Source organism: Camellia sinensis, chromosome 1 (assembly GCF_055761805.1).
Source record: "Camellia sinensis isolate YWXY chromosome 1, ASM5576180v1, whole genome shotgun sequence".
Lineage (NCBI taxonomy): Eukaryota > Viridiplantae > Streptophyta > Magnoliopsida > Ericales > Theaceae > Camellia > Camellia sinensis.
Genome location: NC_138961.1, coordinates 241742535 through 241761716, shown reverse-complemented (window position 1 = coordinate 241761716; position 19182 = coordinate 241742535). Strand labels below are relative to the sequence as shown.

The 19182-nt window shown below is 38.1% G+C and overlaps 1 long non-coding RNA gene across 1 annotated transcript; it reads left to right on the top strand.

The window, feature by feature from the left end:
- Window positions 1–462: 462 nt before the first annotated feature.
- Window positions 463–12289, top strand: LOC145804733 (uncharacterized). Its single transcript, XR_014347091.1, has 3 exons — window positions 463–11002; window positions 11118–11257; window positions 11594–12289. It is a non-coding gene; the product is annotated as an uncharacterized LOC145804733 (long non-coding RNA).
- The last annotated feature ends 6893 nt before the right edge of the window (window positions 12290–19182 follow it).

The window sequence follows — 19182 nt, the reverse complement described above, 5'->3', positions numbered from 1 at the left end:
TTTATATCATTTTTTTACTTTTTTTATACGTTTTTTAAAAAATAAATAAATAAATAAATAAATAATCAGAAACTAACGTTTAACATACTTCCCAAAATAAACCTTGTTACCCCCTTATGGAATCCCTATTAATTCTATCCACTACTACAAAAATGCTTAAAGATCACACTTAAGGAAATTAAAACATGACACTTTTAATGAAAGTGTGATTAAAAAAATCAAATTAATATTTTAATCACATCTAATTTAATTGAGTGTGATAGTATTTATTTTTTATATCACTTTTCAATTAAATATGATTATATCATTTTTTTTAATCACACCTTCTAATTAATGTATGATTATATATATTTTTAAATTTGTTAAACAAATAAGAAAAAAACAGTTTTATTTTTTTATTTTTTTGAACTGCTTGTAGCAGCCCACCCCTACATTAAACAAATCATTTTTATCTTTTGGAATTCCAAACCATATGACCTCTCTTTTTTTGGGTGAATACCAAACCTATCTCTCACTCTGTCTCTCGCTCTCTCCAAATCCTAACCCTAGTCTTCTGCATATTCTTGGATCGGCCGGCATTATCTCCATTCTTCAACTGGCAGAGAGTGACGAGCAGCGACAGTGAAGGCGATCGGCTAGCGGTGGCAGTGGCGACAATTGAGGCATATTTTTTTCTTCTCTTTTCTTCTTCTTTTCTTATTCTCATAGAAACGCTGTTGTGCTTTTGAATATTGGATTGAGTTGCTTATGGTCATTAAGATTTTCCGAGTCAAAGTTGCCACAAGATGAAGGTAAGAAGATTTTCTCATTTTATATTGATGGTTATTTTTGTTTGGTGCCAAGAAAATGCAGGAAAAATCAATCAAACTATAGAAATTTTGAGTATTGGTGTTTCATTATATGGGTTCAGTTAAAATGACCTTGCCTTTGGTCTTTTGGGTTAGTTTAGTTTTATTTGGGGGAAACAATCAAAGAAATAACAGACAAAAGATTTCGAAATTTTATATTCTTGTGTCTGATTTTCTTGAATCAAATAAAGAACCTCCAGGTTAAGTTAATTTGGTTTTTTTTTAACCAACTATAGAGATAGTGGGTAATGTGCTACTTGTGGTTAATGTTTTTGCTTGGCCTTTGGCTCATGTGAAACTCAATGCTAAGGATATGATTGAAAGAAAAAGGCCAAATTGCTATCTTTTTCCATAGAAGTGTGGTATTTGTATAAGGGATGAAGAGAGTATTGATGACCTATTTTTGCATTGTCATGTGACTTTGGTCTTATGGTGGAGATTATTTCATTTGGTGAAGGATGATTGGGTCATCCCAACTTCTACTCACATGCTTGTCATTGACTTTTGGGGATTTGGTTGTAATAGGAAAGCCTCTTGCTTTTTGAAGATGTGTAGTTTTTGTGGTGTTGTGTTCTATGGTTAGAAAGAAACGGAAGAATTGAGGATAAATTAGAAGATATGGAGGGTTAGTGGGATAAAAAATTTTCTTTGACATTTGTTTTCGTTTTGGTGTCTCCTCTATGGTGATTCCGTTATTTTTTTTTTTGTTTTTGATCGGCAAAACAAGAAACTTCATTGATGTAATAGCATAGTACAAGGTACAAACCAGAATACATCAATAAAGAAAAGCAAGTGCAAAAGCATCATGATGAGTTAAATCATCCCAACTATGTTAGCACCAAAAAGCCCATCCTATCATTTGCTAGCTCCCCCAGCACCTCCAAAGTTGGTGAGCAACCAACCAAAAAAATAGAGAAAAAAAACAGATCAACCGCCTTCTACCACCCTTAGCCCACCAGCATCAGCAACAGAGCATAAGTGCAGAGCACCAAACCAGAGCATAAAACAACATCAGCAGCAGATCTGGGATGATTTGGTCCATGTAGTCACAGCTCAACCACAGAAACAGAAAAAGAAAAATTCCTTACCAGGATAAGGCAGCTGTGAAGTGTGCACAGCAGGGCCTTCAGGAACAAATGGGAGATTCAATCCAACCAAATATTTTTCTAGAGACCATGAGAGTTCCTCAAACAAAGGTAGTTGTTGATTTGGCCGTCCAATGAACAAATGGCCATCTTGATCCTTAAGTCCAAAATCATTGCTATTGGTAGGTTGTGTGAATTCCTCAGCAGGTCCACTTAGAAGAAGCTGACACGTGTTAAATAAGTCCTCAGAGGTAGCACCAAGGACAGGCTGGTATTGGGCAACTCGTTGATCATCATCATAAGTCATGTGCTTTTGACCCTGAAACAACCAATAAGCTTGTAACAGCAATAAAGGCACTTTTCGCCAGAGCAACCTCATAAGCTTCATACAGCAGTAAGCCACATAGAAGCCTATAACAGCAAGCCTCAGAACAGCATCAACTTTCAATTTTTGCTTTGATACGTAGCAACAACAAACAAGTGAGCTACCAAAACAAACCCAGAAATTGCAATAACACCACAATAGCTATAATAGTAGCACATCAGCAAAACACCACTACCTTATATACAACATCTAACCAAAACCAAACCATCCAAAAATCAACACTTCAAACACTACTAAATAAACACTGGCAAAAAAGCAAACCAAAACCAACAGCAAAGTGAACCACTGCCAGCAGTAGGGCACAGCAACACCAAACAATAGCACTAACCAGCAACATCACCTCAGAAACAGCTACGGATCAGACCCAAATTGGAGATGAAATCATGAAATGAATACATACTGCCAATTTTTTGGTTCTTCACCCAGTAAGCCACTCTGGCTTTAATTAATTTGGATAAAACCTCGAAATTTGGTTGAGCTTTCCTAAATAAACAATCATTTCTAAGCCTTCATAATGACCACACCATTGCAATAGGAATAGCATTCCAGATCCTGAGCTCATTCTTTCTGAATTTGAACCCAAACCACCAATGAAGCAACTCTTTTACAGAACCAGGGGAGACTCATTGAGTTCCCCACCAATCAATTACAGCAAACCATATCTTCCAAGCAAAGGGACAAAACAACAAAATATGATTAAGATTTTCAGGAAATCAGTAGTCTTAAGTCTACCTCTCCACACCAGCCAAACAGAAATTTGGCTTTTGGAGGAGCAACATTGTTCTAAATAAATTTTGATAGCTCCACAACATGACCCTCATCAGCTTGAAGCCACCCATACAGTGCTTTGACTTGAAAGATCCTAGATGGAGAAGCCAATCATCTGATGTGATCCTCACTATTTACCCTCAGTTCATGACCCTCACCTAGTATTTGTATCAGCCTAATCAAGTCCTCCTCTTCCCAAGCACGAAAGGGTCTTTTGAACTTCAAAGCCCACCAACCATTCGCAACGTTTTCATCAACATACCACTTTAGAGATTCATAAGGCTCAGTAGATAAACCAAATAGTCTAGGAAATTGATTCTCCAAGCTTGAGTTATCAATCCACTTATAACACCAAAAAAGAATCCTACTGCCATCTCCAATAACAAGATTAATATTGCCCAAAAAATAGGTAACCACATTTGGTAATAAAGTAGCCACAGACATTACATCTCTCTAGATCCTGGACTTATGATTTATAGCACCAGAAAGAGGTAAAAAAGATCCATTCATGTGACTATAATGACTACTAATCAATTGTATCCACAAAGCCATCTTTTCAACCCCAAACCTCCACCACCACTTGACTAACAAATAGAGATTTACCTTTCTAATATTTCTGATCTCTAACCCTCCATGATATAAAGCCTTTGTCACCTTCCCCCATCGTACTAAATGAACCTTTTTGTGATTATCCGACCCACCCCATAAGAAGGAAGCTTGCAATCTGTCTACCATCTTGGTAACACACTCAGGCATCTTAAACAGAGATAGGTAATAAACTGGGAGACTTGATAGGACTGACTTGATCATGGTAACTCTACCAGCATAGGACATCAGTCTCTTCTGCCAACCTACAAGCCTTGTTTTGATCTTATCCAATATAGGATTCTAAGTTGATTTCTGTTGAGGATTTGCACAAAAAGGTAAACTAAGATAAACCAGAGGAAGATTATGATGTAAACAATTCAGTCTATCAACAAAATCCTTTACTAGCTGGGTTGAAATTCCTACCCCACAAACAACACTTTTTTGAAAATTAATCTTCAACCCTGAAATAATTTCGAAGCATCTAAGGATCCTCTTAATAATGATAAGTTCACTCTAATCAGCTTCATAGAACAAAATTGTATCATCTTCAAATTGCAGATGGGAAACAACCAAACCATTGGGACCAATGATAGCACCTCTAATCAGGCCAAGCTCCTTATCTCTAGAAAGCAAAATATTTAAACCCTCTGCTACTACATTAAAGAGGAAAGGTGAAAGTGGATCACCTTGCCTTAACTCTTTTTGAAGATTAAACTCAATTGTAGGAGAGTCATTAACCAACACCGAGATTCTATGAGAAGTCACACAGGTTTTAATCCATCCTATCCATCTAGCACCAAATCCAAAATTTTGAAGCATATCAAGTAAATACCCCCTAATTCACAGTGTCAAAGGCCTTCTCAAAGTCCAACTTGAGAATTATACCTTTAGTTTTTGTTTTCTTTCAACAATCCACAATCTCATTTGCAATGAGCACCCCATCCATTATATTTCGGCCCCCTAAAAATGTAGACTGATTCTCACTAATCACCTCAGGTAACACATTTTCATTCTAAAGGATAATACCTTAGGCAAAATTTTGTAAACTACACCAATAAGACAAATCAATTGATAATCCGAAAAACTTGATGGATTGAGCTTCTTTGGGACAGGAGTGAAGAAATAGCAATTTAAGCCTCAAACCAACCTACCATTCTCATGAAACTCTTTCATGAAATTCATAAAATCATGCTTCAATATACTCTAACATTTCTGTATGCAAGATACATTAAATCCATCAGGTCCTGGGGCCTTGTTTCCATCATAATTTTTAATAGCAGCCCACACTTCAGATTCAATGAATTCCACCTCCAAATTAGTTGTTGATTCAGTGTTAATAGATTTTAGCATACCAACCAGCTTGGGCCTACGCTCCCAACTTCCAGGTCAAGAACATGAAGCTCTCCTTCAGTAACTTTTAGATTAGAATCAACATTACCAAAAACCTCATGATTCCACTCCTTCAGCTTTGATTTGAGGATAAGAAATTTGCCCTTAACAACAAAACCTGCCCATCCAACCACCTGTGCCTCCACCCAAGTCTTTTTAACCAAAGGAAAAAAAACCAGGATGCAAAGTCCAAGAATTAAAAAATTTAAATGGCTTGGGTCCCCAATCTCTTTGGTCATCTATAAGTAATAATGGACAGTGATCAGATAAGACTTTGGACAGACCCCAGACTTTAAAATCAAATAACTCAAGCCACTCAAGATTGAGGAGAAATCTATCAATCCTACTCCACCTGTCACCATCAATGGAATTACTCCACGTGTACTTTCTCCGCAACATCGGAATATCAATAACTTCCATTTTTTGAATAAACTCCCCAAAATCTTTCATCCTCCTATCTCTCCGTAAACACCCTCTTCTCTCACCAATGGATCTGATCTCATTGAAGTCCCCCCTTAAGCACCATAGATAATGGAAAGAGTCTCTAAGGTTACCCTACACATCCCATAATAGCCTTCTCTTTGTAACATCATTCGGCCCATAAACATTAACAATCACACAATTAAACGAGCTACATAAAATACCTGATAATAGAATAAAACTTTTGTTCCAGCAGCAATCCACCATAGCAAACACCTCAGGTTTACAAATACAAATAAGACCCCCAGCACTCCCTTCTGCATCCACAGTCAAGAAAGAAAAATGGTCCCATGGCTACATTGATTTAATAAACTGTTCTGACATCACAGTTCTCTTTATTTTTTGTAGCATTACCATATCCACACCTCTTTCTCTCACTAACTCTTTTATCTTCTTTTTCTTACAAGACCTACCCAAATCCCTAACATTCCAAGTTAAAATCTTCATTGCAAAACCAATACAATACACCAAAATCACCTAATTACACAGCTTAGACCTGCTTAGCCGACTCCTTCATAGGCACTAGTCTCTCCAAATCCTTCTCTTCAAGTTCCATTAATCTGCCCAAAACCACATTTTCCTGTTCTTTGACGTCAATCCCCAATAATTTCCCAATTTGCATGGTTGACTGGGCTTCATTCAAGAGATACCCAACCTTACTTGAGCTGCTCACTTGCAATTTAGAGTAGGAGGCAGTAGCAATCGCTACTTGAATTATCGCACCTTTATCAATCTTGCTTCCAGAACTAACACCTTGACTAACTCTTTTCTATGAGCTCTTAGCTTTACACTTTGTTGAATGTTGAACCACCACTTCTTTCCTTTTTCCTTTGCTCGGAACGCTATTTCTTCGTGAAGATTCAGCCTCTATCTCTACCCCTTCTACTGGTGATTTCCTTGATTGAATAAGCAATGGGCCTGCTCTATTATCCTTTGAAATAATACATCCTCCTCCAGGCCCAGCCCATTGTATTTTGGATGGCTAACATAATCACCACACACTTTATTCAAAAACCCGTTTTCATGGGCTAGCCCAATAACAATTTCAAGATTAATATTGGGCCGCTGCAACTCTGACCCACTCAAACTTCTCAAACAACCCATTTTAGCAATAGGACCAACATCTTGACGACTTCCTTCATCATTAAATTGAATTTGAATTTCAAACAGACATCTTTCCATCTTCTCGCATGCGCCACCCGCACCACATATCCCCATGCCACTGTCAGTTTCCATAACTCTGGATACAATTGTGTCATCAATATCCTTAACCTTCCCCTTCACATCAATAATGTTGCTCCCCCTTCCAACTGGTGCCAACACAGCTTCATTGGCCACCTCACTTGCCAGCTCAGCCTTCACCTCATCATCCTCTTCCCTGCCATCTTCAGAGTTTTTGCAACATCCACCATTTTCGTTACAAGAAGTTTTTACTCCATTACAATATGATGACCCTTCTCCTATTTGTGGATCCTCTCAACTATCAGAGTTGACTTTGATTACTTGTTCCTCACAGATTCTAATAGGATAAGATGTATCCTTGCATGCCAATGTGTAACAACCCTCGTTACTGTTTACCGAATAACCGCCGGTTACCGTTAAACTGGACTGATTATGACTGATGATTGAACTGATTAAAAGTACTAAACCGACTGACTGAAATTGAAACTGAATTAGCCAAGTATATCTATTGTGTTGCATATTCTATCTGTTTGATTGATTAATTATCTGTTCATGTCTTTGTGTTTAAACCGCTAATTGAAGGCCTTATCGACGGCCGAATTAGAAACCGATTGGTGCCCTATGATCGTTATACTTAATGTGATTTTATGGTATAATTATTTGAAAACAGATTAGGTATGATTAAATTAGATTAAATATTGATAAAATCAGAGTTGGCCTTAATTACAACCTTGCCCTTGAGTGGGCCACTACCTCTACACTTTTGAGTTCATTACACTTGAGCCAAAAATGTTTACCTCAGCCTTCTTCCTTGCCTTGCCGACTAGAGAGAGACTAGAGGAGAGAATTGAGTTCATTTTGTTGAATTGGCTTGAATTGCTTGGTGTATTGCTTGCTAAGTGGAGTGTGGATTGCTAGATTGAACCCCTAGACTTGCATTCAAGGAACTTAGGTATGAATTTCACCTTCTCATTCTTGTGTTTGAACTAATTCTTGCATGGTCCATGTTAAATTGTAGAGCTAAGTCATGTTTTAGTTCATACATGTTGATATAGGGCGTAATTCACGCTTGCATGTGTTCTTGGTTGAATTTGGAGTTAAGTTCATGGCAAAATGGTGCATGCATGTCCATAATTTTGTAATGGTCCATGTTTTCAACTTGTTTTTGGATCAATTGGCTCCTTAGAGCATCAAATTGGAGCTTCAAAATGGTTTGAATTCATGCATGTTTGCATGTTCATCTTGTGCTTGAAAAATGGTTTAAATTGAGTTTGAATTAAACACCCTTGGGCTTTGATTTCTTAAAATTGAGCTTTGAAACATGTTATTCTATGTGTTTATAAATGCTTTCCAGAAAATGGGCCCAAGAGGATCGGTTTTGATGCATTTGAATGCGAGTTTGAGCTTGGAGGTGCAATATGGAATTCCCAGATTCTGCACTTCCGTTCGAGCGGGGGAAGTGCCGCTCGAGCGTGGAATCCGAGCATCCTATATCTCTGCACTGTTTTACAGTCCGCTCGAGCGGAGGATTGGGCGCTCGAGCGGAGTCATGTCTCAAGCTCGAGCGGGCGTCGAGCGGAGATTTCACCCATCCAGTACTTTTACAGTACGCTCGAGCGGGAAAGTTGACGCTCGAGCGTGTACCTTTGTCACATGACCGCTCGAGCGGGGAAACCTGCGCTCGAGCGAGACCCTGTTTTTCTGAAAATCTTGAAACAGTCTTCTGATCACATCTTTGCATCCTCATTCTATTCTAGGCATTCTTAGGCCTAGTTTAAGACATCCTGTTGGGGATAGATGTAGAACACACCGAGGCATTAGGGGTTAAATTATGTTATCTCCCAACTGTGTAGCTTAGTGTGTGTTCAATTTGTTAACTGTGTAAGGTTGGCGACTGGGGAGGCACGCTCTAGCATACTGTAACCCAAACTCTGTGAGTAACAACTGTGTAAAGATATGTTCAAAATGATTATCTTCTGAACAATTGAACTGCACTGCTTTCTGAACTGTTACTGTTAATTGAATGAATGTATGTCCTCTATTCTGAACTGTATTGTGGCATCCTTAGCAACTACTGTTACTGACTGTCAATGTTACAGAGATCTCTGTCGGTTCCCTCGTGGAACCACTACCGTTTACTGATTGATGGCCATCATTTACTGTTCGGTCTTTTAAGACCTACTGTTTACTGTACTGTTATGCTAATGGATGTACCACATATGACTGTACTGACTGAAATACTGATTTGATGGACTGTTTTCATTACTGTAAGGACATTCATTCTTAAACCCTTTACGCATCATGTTATTCACTGGGCTTTAGCTCACTGTTTATATATATATGTAGGTGCTCAGTCACCAGATCGGAGCTAGGAGCGCGGGTTAGACTCCAGTTTTGTCAAGCCAGCCTTTGTGCCTCACTGCGAGGTTCCGAGCCTATCGTGCTAAGGCTTCGGGGTGTTTTACAATTCTCCCTTCTGTACCATCTACTGTTCTGTATAGACCTAATGTTTACTGTATTATTATCAAGGGATTAGGTCCCTGTACTATGTGACTGTAAATTATTGTATAGACTGTACTGTTGTATGTATGAATGCATGAAAAATCTTTTTGGCATGCAGACTGTCACAGCTCAATGGACATTATTTATTTACTGTATTGGCTTCCGCCAGGCCCTGTACTCTGTTTTATTATTCTACTGTTCTGCAGGCCTTCGGTAATCTCGGATTACTGGCCGGTTACGGTGCTAAACCCATAGGGCCGGGTTTGGGTCGTGACACAATGTAATCATCATGCTAATGGACTCCATCACCTTTATGACTATTCTTACTTTACCACACTGTATCGATGTCATCTGCAAAGTATCATTGTTAATCCCGATCACCTGGCCCCATAAATTTCCAATATTTCTAAAAGTAATTGAACTCCACAAATTAAACTATACACCATAGCAACTCAACCATACTGCTCTTTCCTGTTCAATAACCATATCCTTCTTCCACTCCGAGATAAAGTCACACCATGCACAACTCTACTCCTTCATCCTATTAGCTTCAGACTTCATCTCTTCTTTTGAGTTGAGCGTAATTACCACCAATTTCCCTCCACCTTCACGAAATACAGAATCTTTCACTTATTGTTTCTCACATTCCTGTTTGAACTCTGACAATATGCAATTTGGTTTCAACTTAACAATTAGACTCTCATATAACCAACCATTGCTAACCTCCTATGTTCTTACAATAAGCTACTTAGCTCCCCAACCTTCATTCCTTTTCACAATGTCTACGTAAGATCGTGACTCCATCCTTGTCTTACTGTTAATTCTGACATTATTGACTGCCCCTTTTCTCCACCCTTGAAGTGCTGGTTGACCCCCTCTTGGTTGAACCACCCTACCAAACTTTGTCATTTTCACTTTGAGGCCCTGATTGTCAACCCATAACCCATTTGCTTTTTGAATCGCCACATCAGCCACCACCAAACAGTCATATCTCCTAAAGCTGAACCTCGATCACATTGATTGTCTTCTCTTATTTGGAATAAAAACATCTTTAACCACCCCAAATTTGGAGAACAAGACAAACAAACCTTTGGGATCCATAGATTCTGGTATATTATCCACAAACACTAAGAATTCCTTGAGCTTCACCATTCTTTCATGGCTTGAAGAACTGGTATCCAACCCCCCCCCCCGCCCGACACTCCTTTTGCTTCACCTCGCTCCATGGTGATTCCGTTGTTTTGAGTAGTAGAGATTGGAGTGCGGTGTGTGACATGTAATTTTGTTTTCATGTTTGATGGACTTCTTGTCCACCACTGAACTCTCTGTACCTTTTATTGTTCTTTTTTTTTCTTTTTTAATAATGTTTTTGTTACTTATATAAGAAAAAAGAAATGGGTGAAGCAGAAGAAATGTTGTTCTTATTTAGCTAAAAGCAATATGATTTAAAAAATTATTATGCAAATTAAACTTTGTTCTTTTGATTTGTTTCTTAGTGTCATATTGATGTTTCCATTGCATTGTTGTCACTTACATAGTGGAATATAAGAGATTGGTTAAAGCATACTCTGTTGTAAACCAAAAACTACAGCATTATCTTTCTGAACAAACTAATTTGGAGATAACCATCCAGGAATTGAAGGTTTGTGATGTTATCATGGTCAAGGGTTTTTTTTATCATTGATGCTTATATATTTACTTCGTAGGCTGATTCGAGAAGGTGTGAACAAAACTACTCTATAACACAGAAGGAGATTGTTGATCTCTAGAAACAGGTAATAGGGAGAGCATCACAAACTTGTATAGTTTTGAACCACATTGGATTGTAACTCATTATTTTTCATATTAATGCCTGTCAACACTTCTCTTACTAATAAGTTAATATCGTAGGTGATGATCCTTCTAAAATAATGCCAAGATGTACAACTTCATTGTGGATCTGTGGGTCATGATTATGCTTATTACAATACCACTTTTCTTGTTGTTGAGTTAAATGCTAACTCTGATGCTGAAAAAGTAATTTCTGAAAGGTTGGTAAATTGTGATTTTTTGTTCCTCAATTTTAAATGGGCCTTTCTTGCAATTCAATACTTAGTGACAAAATGTTGATGCTTCTTTGAATATAAAACTTGTTACAGTTGACATTTAAGGATATAAATGGGTTAGTTGAGTAGAATGTCCAGCTCTAAAGCCTTGTGCGAAGTTTTTCTAACCAGATTGAAAATAGAGAAATGAAGCTGAAGGTTTTAAAGCACGCTTTTTTGTTTGCAATATTATCTCATTCATTGTACTGCACCCCATTGCTTTTGCATTTGTGTCAATAGACTTGTTTGAAGTGTCTCATTGATTTTTTTTGTAATTTCAAGAGAAGTTTGAGGTAGAACTCCAGAAACACACTGATGAGGCTGCTGCCAAAGTTAATGTTGTACTAGCGAGAGCTGAAGAACAAGGGCAGATGATCGAATCACTTCACACCTTTGTAAGCATTCCTCAAGGCTTAGACATGCACACAAGCACTGCTTGGGCTTATATCGTTTCTAATGCCATGTGATGTATTTTTTTTTTTTTTTTTTATGTTTATATTTAAACAATAGTTGGCTTTTATTTTGGTTTTACGTCTTTAAAATATTGGATCATGCACTGAAGATTTTCATTTTGGATTTGTTGATTCTATGCATATGTCATATCTATATGGTAATCCAAACATTTTCTACTAGTAACAGTCAACATGATTCTTCATTTTCTGTTGATGAAGGAGATAATGAGTCAGTGCGATGAGAAAATGTCCGACTTTATTTTTTCTAAGGTTAGAACAGTCTTTATAAATAATAAGTTTATTTATGCTTGAAGCGGTCTTTGAATTAATTTGTATTTTCATTTTTCAGGTCAGAAATTGCATGGAGAGATACAAAATATGATCAATGAATTCAAGAACTTTGTACTTCAAGTTTTTTTTTTTATTTTTTAATATATGTAATCACAGTTAAAAACTATTTATTAATTCCTTTGTATATACTTTTGAACATTTAACTTTCATTTATGAAATATATGACATTATTCCATTCAATATGTGGTTGTGATTCAAAGGATAATATATAGCGTGTATTACATTATTCAAATGCGCGTACAAAAATAATATTAATTATTCTTCAAATATGTCGAACTCTTTTTTTTTATTACACGCATTAATTGTGATGAAAAATGTATATAACGTGTGACCTTATCTCATTATTAATCACAGGTTTTATTACATATTAATCACACTTAAAATTTATGATCTAAATGTTTATCATCACAGGTTTTATTAGTTATTAATCATACTTAAAAGATGTGATTTAAATGTTATTAATTACACTTAAAAAATGTGATCTAAATATTTATTATCGGAAGATTTATTAAAAAATCTCTTTTCAAGTGTTTGTATCTCAATTAGTTCATAAGATATTCTTGTATTTTAATAAGTCCTATTATTTAAACATTTGATCTATCAAATCATAATTATCATATTTAAGGTATTTTATGAACATTTATATCCTTACGAATATTTTTTGAACGATTAGCAATTTGGTGATGTGAACATTCATATTTTACAATGTAAATATTCACATTGACATATTATCATTTACATTGACAATATGAATATTCACATTGACAGTGTGAACATTCACATCACGAAACATTTGCACTGTAAATGTGAATATTATTAGGGGTATTTTGGTAACTATGTCACCCATAGGACTTATTGAAATATAAGAAAATAACATGGACCAAATGGAACATAAGTAGGTAAAAATGAATTTATGAAAAAGTGTCCCATTATTATCACACGCAAAACGTGTGATGGGATCATCTTTTAATGACACTCAAAACGTGTAATTAAAAATTATCCTTTTTAATCATATTCTCAAAGATCACACTTAAAACGTAGGATTAAATAACATAAATCACACATAAAAAGTGTGATATATTTATAATTTTGTAATAGTGATCAAATATGGTCATAGCAGAGGTAGATAGGGCACAAGTTTGCATGATACACGTAAGAGCATCTCCAATGGTTATTGCTATATTGTCATTGCTATTGCTATAATTTGGCAATGAATAGTACTATTTTACCAAATTATAGCAATGATGCTCTAATGATCATTTGCTATTTTGGCAAATCCTAACCAACTTTGCCTTCAAATTTGTAAGTGTTGTTTGGATATAGGTTTTTTTGTGATTTTTTTTGTTTTTGTTTTTTTTTTTTGTCTTTTGTGACTTTTTTTTAACTGTTTGTAAAAAAAAAAATTATATATTTATATTATTCTCGACTAGACCAATATAAAAAATGAAAAAAAATTGAAAAAATTGGAAAAATAAATAAATAAATATATTTTATCTTTTTATTGCCTTCATTTGAAAAAATATATTTATTTTCTCATTATACTTTATTGAAAAAATTAAATTATACGAAACTATTTTGCTGCATTATACATTGCAAAAATAATATTACATTCTTTTGTAGAAAATACTCAAAAAAAATAATAAATATGAAATTTCATTACAAAATAAAAATATAAGGACCACTTGGCGAAAATTTCATTACATTATCCCGTAATTATTCATCAAGAGGCAGGGGGAAATAGTAATTTGTGCTGCTAACATTTGAGGACCACTTCGCGAAAGTCTTATTTTTTCGCATTGTGTAACACGCTTTTGTCTGAGGGTACAAATGAGAAATGTCCGTAGTCATTAACATATGTTCTTCCTTTTTCATCTCATGTTCTTGTCTTCTGATCTTAAAGTCATGTTTTTTCATTTCAAGTTCTTTCATCTCCTGTAGTGCTTGAATCCTTTTTTCTTCTCTTTCATCTTTTTTTCTTTTCCTTCTCAGCAAGGTATTCGTTAAATGTGTCCAATTGTGTGCTCATTTTTTGAACTTCAGCTTGAACGACTTGATTTTTCCGAAATAATTCTTTTTACTGCTTTTCTACCCATAGGCCTTTTACCTTTTGCAAAGACCCTGCCCTCACCAACAGTTGGGTTGTTACCAACACTTGGACTTGTGTCATCTTCAAGAGAAATGCAGTTATCCATAGGGGAATCGGGGGTTGAATTAGGGGAAAACGATGTATGTATTCTTGACTTCACGGTGTTCGTAGGAGTTACATCTTGCCACCTGATATTGTTTTGCAAGATTGGTCAACAATGTTCAAAAAGAAAATGTTTATTTCATCTTGATGGTATAACAGTTTTGCTTGAAGCATCTATATTAATAAAATATTAAATTAATTAATTAGTTAATTTTTATGTAAGACAAAATAAAAAAACTAACATAATAAATGAAAATGAAATCTTACTATATCAACTTGTGACGCCCCACTTGGATAGACACCTACAAAATTTGTTGCAACATTTCATGATTATACCGCATCGAGATGAGATAGACACTTGTGTTCTTGAGTGATCATTCTGCAGCGAGCAATAATTTTCAAAAATTCTTCCCCAAAAATGAGCATGCAATTGAGATAAAGAGAGGAGAAAAGAAACATGTGCTGTGAATGAAATTGAGATTGAGGTTTCTATTTATAGAAATGTAAAATATGACCATTTGGAAAAAAAAAACATGACCGTTTATTTATAATTGATTTTTTTTTGAATTTTTTTTTATTTTTTGCCAGGCCAAAAGAGCACAACGGCTCTTTTGCCTTCCCAAGATAAATCACCACCGTCCACGTAAAGGATTTCCAACAGATGAGATCCATATCCAAAATGATCCAACCCTCTCCATCTCACTTCTACTCTATCTCCCTCTCTCTCTCACTCTCACTCTCACTTCTCTGTATAATCATCTTCCTCTCTTCATCATCCAGAATGATCCAACCCTCTCCATCTTACTTCGACTTTGTCCCCCTCTCCCTCTCACTCTCACTTCTACCCCCCACCGCTCTCTTGATCTCACTCATCTCTCTCTCTCTCTCTCTCTCTCTCTCTCTCTCTCTCTCTCTCTCTCGTACAACCCAGATCTTTGATCGATCACCCTCTTAATCGATCACCCTCTCAGTCCTGCCGTTTGCTAATCACCCTCTCAATCGATTATCCATGTCTCCAAATCTCACAAACCCACCTCAATCGATCATCCATGTCTCCAAATCACAAACCCACCTCCAAATCTCACAAACCCACCTCCAATCTCACAAACCCACCTTCTTCATCATCCATGTCTCCAAATCTCACAAACCCACCTCCATCTCCCATGGTGAGAGTAGTCACTGTCCCAGCAAGGGGGAATAATATTTGTTTGTAGTAGATATCTAACCCTACATAAAGGGCTTTGTAGTCTGCCTTTTCCTCATACCAACTGCTCTCTCTCTCTCTCTCTCTCTCTCTCGGCTCTCGGGTAGTCTATTTTCTCTAGTCTTCCTCATTCTTGTTTTTGATTTCCTATTGTTTGGGTTGTAGTAGTTAGAAGGAAATCTGCTACTTGTGTTGATGATGATGTTGCATTCTCATGAAATATGGCTTTGTTTTTGGTTGTGCAGTGTAGAGAGAAATGGCTTCTCACTTATGGAGTGTGGTCCTTCTAGCGCTTGGTCTGATGATGGTGTCTGGAAAAATGGGTGCTGCACCCAGGAAGCATGTTGATGTTCCATTTGGTAGAAACTATGCTCCTACTTGGGCTTTCGACCACATTAAGTACTTCAATGGAGGCTCTGAGATTCAGCCCTCCCTGGACAAGTACACTGGTAAACAAAAAAAAATTTAGTTTTTTCTTTTTTTCTTTTTCTTTCTTTTACTATAATTTTTTTGAAGTAAAAAAAAAAATTCACATCTGAAAAGATAAGCAATTTTGGGGTTCAGTTTTGGAATTTATTAAAAACATTTTTGGTGTTTGATTTTGGGGAAGGTACTGGGTTCCAGTCAAAGGGATCTTACTTATTCGGTCACTTCAGTATGCAATTGATTTTAATTAATCTTACTTGATTGGTGAAATTGATGAAATTGATTTTAATTAATTTTCTATGTTAATTGATTTTAATTAATTTTTTGTGTGAATTTGGAAATTACTTCAAATTGCTGTGTTATTAATTTGGAAACTGTGTTTGGAAAGTGTGGGAGCTGAATAATTTTGGATCAGCAGGAGCGGACCAATTCGGTCCAGAACATAACTTCTATTCGGCATTGACCTTATCCAATTTTAGGGTCGAATAAAAGAGCCGGCATTCCTGCTAGTGAAACAAGGGCTGTGTAGAAGTACAAGGCAAGGACTAGGAGTGGACCAGGCCCCAGGGCCCCTAGAGAATACTATAAATACAAGATCTTCAGTCCTAAAGAGGTATGTGAGAATTACTATGCTTAGCTTAGAATACAAGCCTCCTCGAGTGTAGATACTAACTTGCCCGTTGGAGTGCTAATTCCGGCACCCCTAACCGGAGTGTTTATTCATTTTCAGGTGACCAGAAGAGGATCACGAGCATTCCCCAGGATCTCGAAGAGTATTTCCAAACCACTTACCCACAATTGGCGCCATCTGTGGGAATACTCAAGCACATCCATGGCGAGCGTGACGGAAGATCCTTCGACAGTCACTATTGACCCTACACCTCACGATGAAACTACTCCAACAAACTTGCTTGGACCAGAAACTATCGCCGCATGACGTGCCTTGAATTTCGCCTCACCCTCGACTTCGGAGCACGAGACAATGCAGGCGATCATGGAACAAGCAAAGCAAAATGAACAGAGTCTGGAGAACATGATCGTTGAGAATGAACATCTTCGTGAAGATTTGGCCTTGGAAATGGCGAAGTCCAAACAAGCTGCGCGCCTAAATTCGGAACGATCTCCGAAGGCAGGTGGTCGACAACCTCGAGCACGACAAGACACTGATAGCGACTCCGACTCATTATCCCCGGAGCCCAGGAAGAAAGGACGACATGAAACCACCAGTTCTTCCGAAGAAAGTCCCCGTACAATGTAAAAGCGAAGAAGGAAAAGTTCGGACGAAGACCAACACGACCCCTTCATACGACGGATCGTAAAAGCAGCGCTATCAAAGAAATTTAAAGCATCGTCGTTCACCTTGTATGACGAAAAATCAGACCCCACCGACCACTACAAGCAGGCCATGACATTGCATGCAGACGACGAGGCCCTCATGTGCCGAATATTTCCCAGCAGTTTGGGACCATTGGCGGTCCGGTGGTATTATAAACTGGAGTCGACTTCGATCAAAACCTTCCACCAACTACAGAAATCCTTCAGGGCTAGATTCATTACCAACGAAGTTCAGCCAAAGCAAGCCGACTCCCTCTGGGCAATGCAAATCCTACCAGGAGAAACACTAAGAGCTTATTCGGCGCGACATTGGGAATGCTTTAACCTTGTCGATGACGCTTACAACGACTCAGTGGCCATCATTGCCTTCAAAATGGGACTACACCCAGATAGTGCCCTCCACAGTTCTTTGACTAGAAGACCCCTCAAAACAGTCTGGGGGTTGATGAAGAAAGTAGAGGAATACTGCAAAGTGGAAGACGACGCCTTGCGGGTTACAGCCAGACACGTGGTCAACAAAACAGCCCCTCCCGAAATCACTCAGCCAATAAGTTCCGCACCACCTCAAAGCCCTAAACCACGACAACGGGCTAAACGAGACAAGAGACGGGATTCTCGCCCATCCAGCGATCGATGCCCACACTAAGCCAATGAGCAACTGCAGGTCGATAGCAGGCGCACAAAGCACACCGACAAGAAATATACGGAGCTGTCAGAGCCAATCAGCTCAATTATGCCCAAGATCTAACATCTTCCATTCTTTAAATGGTCGTCCAAGATGGTGGGACCTCCTGACACGAGAAGGTGGGATAGACGTTGTGAATATCACAAAGATCACGGTCATGATACGGACAACTGCTATGCCTTGAAAGACCACCTTGAGGAATTGGTCCAAGATAGTCGGCTCCAGCAACACATACGGAAAAGCACAATCAAAACTGTCGCCCTTCGACAGGAGTCACCTCCCCTTGGCGTTATACATATGATATACGGTCTCCCAATGCCACGTACCGTGCATGCAATCCATTCATCCCCCCAGGAGCAACGCGCACAAACGAAACAGTCCCACCAAGCGCCGAGCATTATCTTCGACGATTCCGATCTTATCGGCATAACACTCTTCCATATTGATCCATTGGTTATTAAACTACACGTGAACCAGTTTACCGTTGAACGTGTCCGCTTTGACCAGAGGAGCACTTTGGAGGTCATGTATTATGAGACCTTCATCAAACTCAGCTTCAACGAATTAGACCTGTCTCCAGCTCCTCATCCATTGTTCGGCTTCAATGCCAATCTAGAGTATCCGTTGGGGAAAATCACGTTACCCGTTCGGGTGGGCTCCCAAACGGTGGAAGTGGAATTCCTGGTCGTCAAGCTCCCTTCGCCGTATAACCTCATTATGGGGCGGACTTGGTTGCATACTATTCGGGTCGTACCAAGCACCTATCATCAGCTGCTACGCTTCCCGACCGAACACGACGTTGAGCAAATCCGGGGTTCCCGGCAATCCACACAAGCATGCTATCTCCTTTTTGAAAAGACACCAATGAAGACGCAGGTCAACTCCATTGAAGCGTCAAATCAAGAGTCTCGATGAAGTCAGACGGCTTCGTGATAAGAAGCCACGGAAGCTGTAGGCGATACCGGTAGCAGCTTCTCAAGACGTCTGATCAACGCATCCAGCTACGCCGCTGCACGCCGATAAAGTTTCCCCTGAAGGTATTTTTGGACGATAGAAGGCTGGTTGATGGAGAATTAGGCACGAGTTCTATCATAAAACCCGACTTGTGGAAATGATATTGGTTCTGAGCGGGTCACCATGTACACTTTCTATTTCTATAATGCAAAGACGCCTGTTTACTGACTCTGCAATCTAGTTCAAAAGCCTCCAGATTCGGAGTGCCCTTTATGG